Here is an 11,988-nt window from a genome sequence, read left to right on the forward strand (position 1 = left end):
GCAGAATTCTGTTTCTTTTGGAGGAGCGGCAACTGAAGACCCCAACATGCACATAAGGAATTTTGTCGAGATCTGCAGCACTTTTAAGTATAATGGCGTGACTGATGAGGCTATCAAGTTGAGGCTTTTCCCATTCTCACTGAGGGATAAGGCTAAAGACTGGTTACATTCTGAACCAGCTGGGTCCATTACTACGTGGCAAGATCTTGCGCAAAAGTTTCTGGTGAAGTTTTATCCAATGGCAAAGACTGCTGCTATGAGGAGTGCTCTTACTCAGTTTGCGCAGCAACCTACAGAATCTATGTGCGAGGCTTGGGAATGCTACAAGGAAATGTTGAGAAAATGTCCACATCATGGAATGCTGGATTGGATGGTAATCACTGGTTTTTATAATGGTTTGGGGGCCCAATCTCGGCCCATGCTCGATGCAGCAGCTGGAGGCGCCTTATGGGCTAAAAGCTATACTGAGGCGTATAATCTTATCGAGACGATGGCTGCAAATGAGCATCAAAACCCAACTCAGAGGATGACGTCAGGCAAGGTCGCAGGTATTCTGGAAGTTGATGCAGCCACCGCTATTGCAGCCCAGCTCCAAGCGCTATCAATGAAGGTTAATTCTCTGGCTACGTATGGAGTTAATCAAATAGCTATGGTTTGTGAGCTTTGTGCAGGTTCTCATGCTACGGATCAGTGTTCTCTTGTCAACGAATCTGTTCAATATGTGAATAATTATCAGCGACAACAGCAGCCTGTGCCAGCAACCTATCATCCTAACAACAGAAATCATCCAAATTTCAGCTGGGGGAATAATCAGAATGCTATTCAGCCACCATATCAGCAAGGAGTGAGTAAACAGTTTAACCCACCTGGATTCTAGCAACCACAGCAGTATGCTACAAGGCAATCATATCCTCAACAGGGAAGTGCAGCTGCACCTACTAGTGCTGATTTTGAGGAACTTAAGCTGTTGTGCAAGACTCAGGCGGTTTCTATCAAGACCTTGGAAAATCAAATCGGTCAATTAGCCAATGCAGTGCTCAATCATCAACCTGGCACTCTTCCCAGTGACACGGAAGTACCAGGCAGGAAGGAAGCTAAAGAGCAAGTCAAGGCTATTACCTTAAGGTCTGGAAAAGTAGCTGATGCTGAAAAGGCAAAAGAAGTCGAAGCTGAAGTTAGAGATGAAGAATTTAAGCAAAAGGAGAAAGCGGCGGAACCAAGGAAGACTACTGTTGAACACACTCTGCCTGAGGCTAATACAGGGGAGAAACAGCTCTATCCTCCACCACCTTTTCCTAAGAGATTGCAGCAATAAAAGCTGGATAGACAGTTCGGGAAGTTTCTGGAGGTGTTCAAGAAACTTCACATCAATATACCTTTCGCTGAGGCTCTGGAACAAATGCCTAGTTATGCAAAGTTTATGAAGACTATTCTTTCAAGGAAGGTGAAACTGGATGACCTTGAAACCGTTGCTCTCACGGAAGAATGCAGCGCGGTTCTGCAACAAAAGTTACCACCAAAACTGAAAGATCCAGGAAGCTTCACAATTCCTTGCACCATTGGCAATCTAACTTTTGATAAGTGCCTTTGTGATTTGGGAGCAAGCATTAATCTGATGCCCTTGTCGATCTTTAAAAAGCTGGATCTGCCTGATCCAAAACCCACATACAAGTCGCTACAATTGGCTGACCGTTCCATTACTTACCCAAGGGGCATAGTTGAGGATGTGCTCGTCAAGGTGGATAAGCTCTTCTTTCCTGCAGATTTTGTTATTCTGGATTTTGAGGAAGATAAGAAGATTCCCATAATCTTGGGGAGGCCTTTCTTGGCTACTGGTCGTACCTTGCTAGATGTGCAAAAAGGGGAACTTACTATGCGGGTCCAAGATCAGGATGTGACCTTCAACGTATTCAAGGCAATGAAATTCCCTACAGAAGATGAGGAGTGCTTAAAAGTGGATGTGATTGATTCTGCGGTTACTTCGGAACTCGATCACATGCTAATGTCTAATGCATTGGAAAAGGCCTTAGTGGGGGAATTTGACAGTGATGATGAAGATAGCAACGAGCAATTACAATATCTGAACGCTTCTCCCTGGAAGCGAAAGCTGGATATACCATTTGAATCTCTTGGTACTTCTGACCTCAAGAACGCTGAAGGGAAGCTCAAACCATCAATAGAGGAAGTGCCTACCTTAGAGCTCAAACCATTACCCGAACACTTGAGGTATGCTTTTTTAGGTGATTCATCTACGTTACCTGTTATTATTTCAGCTGACCTTTCAGGTAGTGAGGAAGACAAGCTCTTAAGGATTTTGAGAGAATTCAAATCGGCTATAGGATGGACCATAGCAGACATCAAGGGGATAAGTCCTTCATATTGTATGCATAAAATTCTGCTAGAGGAAGGAAGTAAGCCAACTGTGGAACATCAGCGAAGACTGAACCCGATCATGAAGGAGGTGGTGAAGAAAGAAATTCTGAAATGGCTAGATGCAGGCATCATTTATCCTATTTCTGACAGCTCGTGGGTGAGCCCCGTGCAATGTGTACCTAAGAAAGGAGGTATCACTGTGGTCGCAAATGAAAAGAATGAGCTCATCCCTACTCGAACAGTTACAGGATGGAGTGTATACATGGATTATAGAAAATTGAACAAAGCCACAAGGAAGGATCACTTCCCTCTTCCATTTATTGATCAAATGCTTGACAGATTGGCGGGACATGAGTATTTTTGTCTTCTGGATGGTTATTCCGGGTATAATCAGATTTGTATTGCACCAGAGGATCAGGAAAAGACTACCTTCACTTGTCCATTTGGCACATTTGCTTTTCGTAGAGTTTCGTTTGGGTTATGTGGCGCCCCGGCCACCTTTCAGAGATGTATGATGGCTATATTCTCTGACATGATTGGAAATAACGTCGAAGTGTTCATGGATGACTTCTCCGTCTTTGGACACTCATATGATGAATGTTTGAATAATCTGCCGTACTCAAAAGATGCGTGGAAACTAATTTGGTGCTTAATTGGGAGAAATGTCATTTTATGGTGCGTGAAGGCATTATCCTTGGGCATAAGGTCTCTAGCAAAGGTCTGGAGGTGGACAAGGCCAAGGTGGGAGTCATTGAAAATCTTCCCCCACCTAATTCGGTGAAAGGAATCCGTAGTTTTCTCGGTCATGCGGGTTTTTATCGGCGATTCATCAAAGACTTTTCAAAGATATCTAAGCCGTTGTGCAATCTACTTGAGAAAGATGTGCCTTTCAAATTTGATGATGAATGTTTGGCAGCATTCGAGACTCTCAAGGAGAGTTTGATCACGGCACCAGTTATTACAGCACCAGATTGGACAGAACCGTTTGAGATGATGTGTGATGCGAGTGATTATGCGGTAGGTGCAGTTCTGGGACAGCGCAAGAAAAATCTCTTCCATGTGGTCTACTATGCGAGTAAGACTTTAAATGGGGCCCAATTGAACTACACCACTACTGAGAAGGAGCTTTTGGCTATAGTCTTTGGCTTTGAGAAATTTCGATCTTATCTGCTTGGTACGAAAGTGACAGTATTCACTGATCATGCAGCTATTCGCTATCTGGTTTCTAAGAAGGATTCGAAGCCGAGACTCATTCGTTGGGTGCTTTTACTTCAAGAATTTGAGTTAGAGATCAAAGATAGAAAAGGTACTGAGAATCAAGTAGCTGACCATCTCTCTAGGTTGGAGAATCCCGATTCTACTTCACAAGATAGGACGTTAATCAATGAATCTTTTCCGGATGAGCAGTTGTTTGCAATTCAGGAGGAAGAACCATGGTTTGCAGATATTGTAAACTATCTTGTCAGCAATATAATGCCTCCTAATTTGACATCCGCGCAAAAGAAGAAGTTTCTACATGAGGTGAAGTGGTATATCTGGGATGAACCATATTTGTTTAGACAGGGAGCTGACCAGATCATCAGGAGATGTATCCCGTTCTGTGAGACGAAGGGGATATTACGAGACTGCCATTCCACGGTTTATGGTGGACACTATGGAGGTGAGAAGACGGCAGCTCGTATTCTGCAAGCAGGTTTTTTCTGGCCTACCTTGTTCAAGGATGCTCATCAGTTTGTTTTAAGGTGTGATCGTTGCCAAAGAGTGGGAAATTTGTCAAGGAAGGATGAGATGCCATTAAATGTGATGCTTGAAGTCGAGGTCTTTGATGTATGAGGAATCGATTTCATGGGGCCTTTTATCTCATCTTGCAATAAACAGTACATCTTGCTGGCAGTCGATTATGTCTCAAAATGGGTCGAAGTTAAAGCTTTACCGACAAATGATGCAAAGGCAGTGCTAAATTTTCTTCATAAGCAAATATTCACAAGGTTTGGAACACCTCGGGTAATCATAAGTGATGAAGGATCGCATTTTTGCAACCGTAAGTTCACTTCTATGATGCAGCGTTATAATGTGAATCATCGAGTAGCTACTGCCTATCATCCGCAAACAAATGGTCAAGCGGAAGTGTCTAACAGAGAGATAAAGCGCATTCTAAAGAAGGTTGTTTGTCCGTCAAGGAAGGATTGGTCTTTAAAGCTCGATGAAGCTGTTTGGGCTTACAGAACAGCATACAAAACTCCACTTGGGATGTCACCGTTTCAGTTGGTGTACGGTAAGGGATGTCATCTACCGGCGGAGCTTGAGCATAAGGCCTACTGGGCATTGAAGAAATTGAACCTGGATTTAGATGCAGATGGTAAGAAAAGAATGCTTCAGCTTAATGAACTTGATGAATTTCGACTTCAAGCGTACGAGAATAACAAAATGTATAAGGAAAAGGTGAAGAGGTGACACGATAGGAAGCTACATCCTAAGTTATTTGTGCCAGGGCAACAAGTTCTGTTATTCAACTCTCGGCTCCGACTTTTTCCTGGGAAGTTAAAATCAAGGTGGTCTGGACCTTTTATTGTCAAAACTGTGTTTCCACATGGAGCAGTGGAAATTTTTGAGAATGATTCGGACCAAGCATTCAAGGTTAACGGTCAGCGGTTGAAACACTACTATGGGGACATGGCAAACCGAGAGGTGGTTAGTGCCATTTTGTTGACTACGTGAGAAAGGTACGGAACGTCAAGCTAATGACGAAAAAGAAGCGCTGCGTGGGAGGCAACCCATGAATTATTGTTATAGGAACCCTTAGAAGTTAATAACCTATCCAAAAACACAAAAAAAATCAGAAAACAAGGGCTGCAAAAAAATTTTCCAGAGACCCTCTGCGCGCCCGCGCAGCTATGCTGAGCGGCCGCGCAGCTTGATTCGCGCCCGCGCAGAAATGCTGAGCGGCCACGCAGGGGTCGAGTTCCAGAAAATTTTTTGCAGTTCAGAAAAAAAACAAAAACACAAAAACCCATCACAGCCCATAAACCCACGAATTCTTTTCCCATTACCCCATGATTTTATCCCTCAACCCCACTCCTAATCTAATTTAACCTACTCCACACCCTATATATACATACACCTATCCTACATATCTCCCACAACTTCCTACACTTAAACCCTCTCATAAACATCAAAAATCAGTTCTTACACACTTTTATTCACAAATCAATGGCACCCAAGAGAGCACACACTATTGACAGCAGCAGCACAGTTCCTACTGCTGATTCATCAAGGGGTATTGCTGCAAGGCCTCGTTTAACTGACAGAGCTGCGGAGGAGGAGTACACTAGGCTGTTGGGGAAGCCGATTCTGAAGGAGAGGGGGTTTTTACCATCAGGGAGGGATGGTGAGTTGTTGCCCATGATTGCAGAGAAGGGGTGGATAGCTTTTTGTGAGTCACCCGAAGCAGTACCGATGAGTGTTGTTCGCGAGTTCTACGCGAACGCGAAGGCTGAAAATAATGGGTTTTCTGTAGTTCGTGGGCTGACGGTTGATTATCATCCTGCGGCGATTCGCCGTGTGATTGGACAGCGAGAGAGAAAGCCCGAGGAGGAGAACTGGAATGAAAAGACTGCTGAGGATTTTGACTTGGATTTGATTTGTGCGACTCTCTGTCGACCGGGCACAGTTTGGAACCGCAGTCCAGCCAATAATGAGTATCGTCACTTTCCGGCGATCGCCATGAACAGGTATGCCCGTGCATGGAATGCATTTATATGTGCTAATATTTTGCCTTCTTCACATGCACACGAGGTCACAGTTGAGAGAGCACAGTTGTTGTGGGGAATTCTGAATGAGGAATACTATGTGGACCTTGGTGAGTTTATCTACCAAGGAATTCTGAAGTTTTTGAGGGGAGCAAAGCATATGAACATCCCTTATGCATCCACGGTTACAAAGCTATGCCGAGCAGTAGGAGTGAACTGGCCGGCTCATGAGCAGTTACAGTTGCCAGCAGCTCCGATAGATTCTGGCACTCTGAATGGGATGCAGGAGTGGACTGGTGGTGAGCCTGAGGAGCATGGGCTGGGTTATCGTCTTTCAGGAGGGCGTCCAGCACGAGGTGCTACTATGGCCAGGCCAGGGCGTGGTGAGGCTAGTTCTTCGAGAGCTCAGGAGGGTGCTGGGATGGGTGATGCCCAGTATAGGAGGCTTTCACGGTGGATGGATGCCATGTATGAGACGCAGAGCAGGTTTGCTCAGGAGCTCACCCTTGCGTTAGGGACTGCTTTTCGAGGCCTTGGAGCTGATATCCAGTGGCCAGTTTTTGGTGAGGACTCTGCATACCCGCCGCCTGATACTCCACCCACTGAGGGTGATGATGATGATGACTCCGAGTAGGTATACCCTGTGTTCCTTTCTACTACCTTCACTGGGGACAGTGAAGATTTTAAGTTTGGGGGTGGTAGTTAAGGAATATTTTGTGTGTGTCATATAGCTGCATATTCATGAGAGTTAGTTCATATAGTTGCATAATTTTTGCTATAGAGTTTTTTTTTTAGCTTTATTTGTTTGTCATATCATATAGCTCATGCATATACCATGATCCCTTTTGCAATGATTTATCGACTGAATTGTGATATTGATGCGAGTGTAGTGATAGCATTAAAGTGATATTAAGTTGTGTAGGTTGATATGCATGCTAGAAGCACTTGTATTTTCACTAAGTCTTAGAGAATGCTTAAGGGCTAGATTGTTGTTATGATCTGATTATTTTCGAGGATAATCTATTTATTATGCTTAGAATTTGATAATAGGTTCTTAGTGGTAAGGGCATGAAAAAGAAAAAAATGGAGTAAAAATGGAATTTGTTGCTAGTTGTGGCTAGGCGTCAAATGGCTAGTAGCCGGCTCGCATGTTATGCGAGTAGTCTAGGGTTGAGCAAGATGGAGCGAAACGCACTTGCTCAGAGAAAAAAAAAAAAAAATTTGCATAATTGATCAAGAGTGGGCTCTTTGGTATTCGAGTTATTAAGTTCTTAGGGGACTTTGTGCCTAGTGACCTAAGGCTTTTAGAGTCTGGGATCCGCTAACCTAACACTCGTTACATGGATACCATTGTATAAGTCTTTTGTGGACCTCACTCATTGCACGGTCAAATAAGCATTTGAGTTGTAAATAAAAAGCATGATTCCGTAGTAAGCTCCAGAGTTCTTGTAGTGTTGTATATCACTTTGTGCCTAGAATTTTTATTCTTTGTATAATCGTAGGATTGCCTTGAGGATAGTCTAGTCATAGTAATTGGTCTAGTTCCGAAGCATATCTGTTAAGCATTTGCACACACCACGTTTCTGGCTGTATGTCTGTTTGTATGAGTTTATTGATCTTTAGTGTCTAACTGCATTCGTTGAGACGTGACAATTTGGTTGGTTAATTGTAGTAAGGGGGATCGTTGCATTTTCATATAGATTGCATTCATGCATATTTTTTATTTGTTTTGAGTCTGTGACGCTTGAGGACAAGCATCGATTTAAGTTTGGGGGTGTGATAAGTGGCATTTTATACCACTTAGAACGTCTTAAAATGGCTTAAATTGGTGTCTTGAAATCAAGTATTTTGTGTATTTGATGCGTTTTTCTAGTGTTTATGCATTTCAGGGTATTAGTTGCATTTCGGAGGAGGAATCATCAAGAATAAGCCTTGGCATGTGTTCACCATTGAGAGAGGAAAAGAACGGGCAGATTACGGCGAAGAAACGGAGCAAACCTGGAATTTTTCCAGTAGGGTCCTGCGCGCCCGCGCAGCAATGCTGAGCGGCCGCGCAGCAGCCTTGCGCGCCCGCGCAGAAATGCTGAGCGGCCGCGCAGGGTCGGGGAAAAAGATATATTATTTTAGACTTCTACTTCTGTTTGGCTTCCAACTTCTATGTAATCTGAGTTTTATGGGACTATTATATAGGTAGATTTGAGACGTTTTTCACAGAGTATTAAGAGGAAATTATGTTTTAGATTGTGTTTTGCAAGAAGCAAAGGAGATAAGGAAGAAGACCGATTTAGCATACAGCAACGAAGAGGAAGCATATATTTTTGTGATTCTTGTTTCGTTGTAACGTTGGATGCTAGTTTTCTTGCTTTGACTTATTTACTCTTGTGACGTACTCTGTTTTAATATAATCAGTTTAGTTATTATTTTCTTGTGTTTGTTTATCATGATTTCATATGAACCCATGATGGCGATAAGTTCTATTATGGGCTAATCGTGATCATGGGGTTGCAACGGATTTATTATGGAATTCTTTAGTTAATTGTTTAATACTTTAGTATGTGATGATTGCATGATATCTAGTATTGGTTATGCGTATTCGTCTTATGTGCGTCGCGAACATATAAGATAGGGTGTTAATCTCTTGTGAAGCGACGGTGGATCTTGAGATTTAAAACTTGCCATGCTAGCATAGGTTCATGTACGTTGTGCATGATTAGTGGGTAACTCTAACAGTTTTATTTGCCCTATGTAATCAAAAAGGGATAACTTGTGCTTAAATCGTTGTGTTGTCAATTTCTGTAGACATATAGGAACTCAACATAATTGATGACTATTCAACTTCTATCTTAATTGTGGATGTTTGGTAGAATGGTATTAGTACAATGAAAGTTGGCTTTTATCAGTTTCGTGTTATTCGATTAATATCATCACTGTCACATGCTAAAGGTAATAACTATGGCTATAGAAGGAAGTAATAATGAAGTTGTGATCTCATGAGTATTTTATTATTGATAAATTGAAGTGTTAGTTAAGTGGTTAATTAAGTAGTTAATTATAGTTAATATTTAATCAACAATTTTAAGTGTTATTATCTTAACATTGAGAAGTAGTCATACATTGGTGAGTGAGTTAAATTAGACAATAAATTAGTCTGAGTCTCTGAGGGAATGAACTAGAAAGTATTCTATATTACTTGCGAACGCGTATACTTGCGTGAATATTAGTGAGTGATTTCGCCCTAACAATAACTACACACCTGAGTGTGGTAGTGTAAATCATTTGTCTGTTAATTGCAAATCTGTCATGCCTACTTCCATGTCTGTGCAACCTCAATTTCCTAACATGAATGCCATGCCTCCCATGCCTGTTAATGCTATGTCCACACATAACATGAATACACAGTTTGCTAATATGCCATTTGCACCTAATCCTTATTATGCTGTATATAATATGCCACAAATGCCATTTAGCATGCCTTACTGGAACAACATGTTTACACATAGCATGCCATTTCCTGTTAGTCATAATATGCATGATAATTTTGTTACAATGAATGGTTTCAAAGGCCCAACTCAAATGACTAAGGATGAATCTGAAATTCCTAAGTCAAATGAGATAAAGCCTAAGAAACAGAAAAAGAAAACTAACAAGGCAGGACCCAAGGAAACTTGGGTACCAAATCAACTTGATTTGATTTTGATGTGTGCAGGGAAACAGAAAGAATCTTTGGTACTTGGATAGTGGTTGTTCAAGACACATGACTGGTGATTCTACCCTGCTCATAGAGTTTAAGGAGAGAGCTGGCCCAAGTATTACTTTTGGAGATGATAGCAAGGGTTATACTGTGGGATATGGCTTGATTTCAAAGGACAATGTCATCATTGAGGAGGTTGCCTTAGTGGATGGTCTCAAACATAACTTGTTGAGTATCATCCAACTTTGTGATAAAGGCAACTCAGTAACCTTCAATTCAGAAGCCTGTGTTGTGACTAATAAAAGAAGCAACAAAGTGGTTCTCACTGGTGTGAGAAAAGGAAATGTGTACCTAGCTGATTTCAACTCATCTAATGCAGAATCTGTAACTTGTCTTCTCAGTAAAGCAAGTCAGGATGAAAGTTAGCTATGGCACAAGAAGCTATCCCATTTAAACTTCAAGACCATGAATGAGCTAGTGAAGAAAGAACTGGTTAGAGGCATTCCTCAAGTGGAGTTTTCTAAGGATGGACTGTGTGTTTCTTGCCAAAAGGGAAGCAGATTAAAGCATCATTCAGGAAGAAACTTGATTCAACAATTGAAGAGCCTTTGTAACTGCTTCACATGGATTTATTTGGACCAGTCAATGTATTGTCCATCTCAAGGAAAATATTTTGCCTAGTAATTGTAGATGATTTCTCAAAGTTCTCTTGGACATATTTCCTAAAATCTAAAGATGAGGCTAGTGAAATCATCATCAATCACATAAGGCAAGTCAATAATCATCCTGATTTCAAGGTTAGAAGAATCAGGAGTGACAATGGAACTGAGTTCAAGAATTCTGTCATGAGAGCATTTTGTGAGGAAAATGGGATTATGCATGAGTTTTCAGTAGCAAGGACTCCACAACAAAATGGAGTAGTGGAAAGGAAGAACAGGTCACTTATTGAAGCTGCAAGGACAATGCTTGAAGAATCTAAACTGCCACCATATTTCTGGGCAGAAGCTGTAAATACTGCATGCTACACTCAGAATATCTCTTTGGTTAATCAAGCCAGATGCAGGACTCCCTATCAATTGTTCAAGAACAAGAAGCCAACTCTAAATTTTCTTCATGTCTTTGGCCGCAAGTGCTTTATTCTGAGAAATCAAACTGATCAAAATGGGAAGTTTGATGTTAAAGTAGATGAAGGAATTTTTGTTGGGTATGCTGTCGGTAAAACATATAGAGTCTACAATCTAAGAACCAACATTGTTGTGGAATCAATACATGTTGTGTTTGATGATAAAAAGATTGAAGGACTGAAAGATGGAGATTACCATGAGAGCCTCAAATTCGATAATGTGGAGATGATTAGTGATGATAGTGATGATGAAAGTGATCAAGAAACAGTATCTAAGGATAATGCAGATAAATCTACTACCAATGAAGCACAAAACTCAACATCTGTCGAGTTGCATAATGCTTCAACCGTCGGAAGGCAATCTGCATTATCCGTCGGGAGACAACCAGCTTCATCCGTCGGTACTCAAAATTCACCATCCGTCGGGTTAGCAAAAGGAGCAGGAAGTCAAGATAGATCACCTATAGAAAGTTCCCCTTTCTCAAATCAAAGATCCACAAACTCAGGGGAAGTTTCTAACAATCAAAACTCAATCACACATCAAGACAATAATGAGGTTTCTTCATCTAGAGCTAATCTACCTCAACAAAGGAAATGGACAAAAGATCACCCCTTTGAGCTTATCATTGGTGATGTATCTTCTAGAGTTCAAACAAGAAGAGCAACTCAGGAAGAATGTCTATACAGCAGCTTTCTTTCCAAGGAAGAACCAAAGAAGGTAGAAGAAGCTTTGTTGGATCCTGATTGGATTTTAGCTATGCAGGAGGAGCTAAACCAATTTGAAAGGAATAATGTATGGAAGCTGGTGCCCAAGCCTAAAGGAAAGAATCCAATAGATAATAAATGGATATTCAGAAACAAGATGGATGAAAATGGCATAGTAGTCGGGAACCAAGCTAGATTGGTTGCTAAGGGCTATTGTCAGCAAGAAGGAATAGATTTTGATGAAACATTTGCTCCTGTTGCAAGACTTGAAGCCATCAGAATCTTCTTAGCCTATGCAGCCCATGCCAATTTCAAGGTATATCAAATGGATGTCAAAAGTGCCTTTC

The 11,988-nt window shown here is 41.6% G+C and overlaps 1 non-coding gene across 1 annotated transcript; it reads right to left on the reverse strand.

Annotated features, from left to right (window-relative positions):
• Nucleotides 1-253: 253 nt before the first annotated feature.
• Nucleotides 254-360, reverse strand: LOC141698982 (small nucleolar RNA R71). Its single transcript, XR_012565475.1, has one exon. It is a non-coding gene; the product is annotated as a small nucleolar RNA R71 (small nucleolar RNA).
• Nucleotides 361-11,988: the final 11,628 nt, after the last annotated feature.

The sequence above is a fragment of the Apium graveolens genome, chromosome 11, assembly GCF_009905375.1.
Source record: "Apium graveolens cultivar Ventura chromosome 11, ASM990537v1, whole genome shotgun sequence".
NCBI lineage: Eukaryota > Viridiplantae > Streptophyta > Magnoliopsida > Apiales > Apiaceae > Apium > Apium graveolens.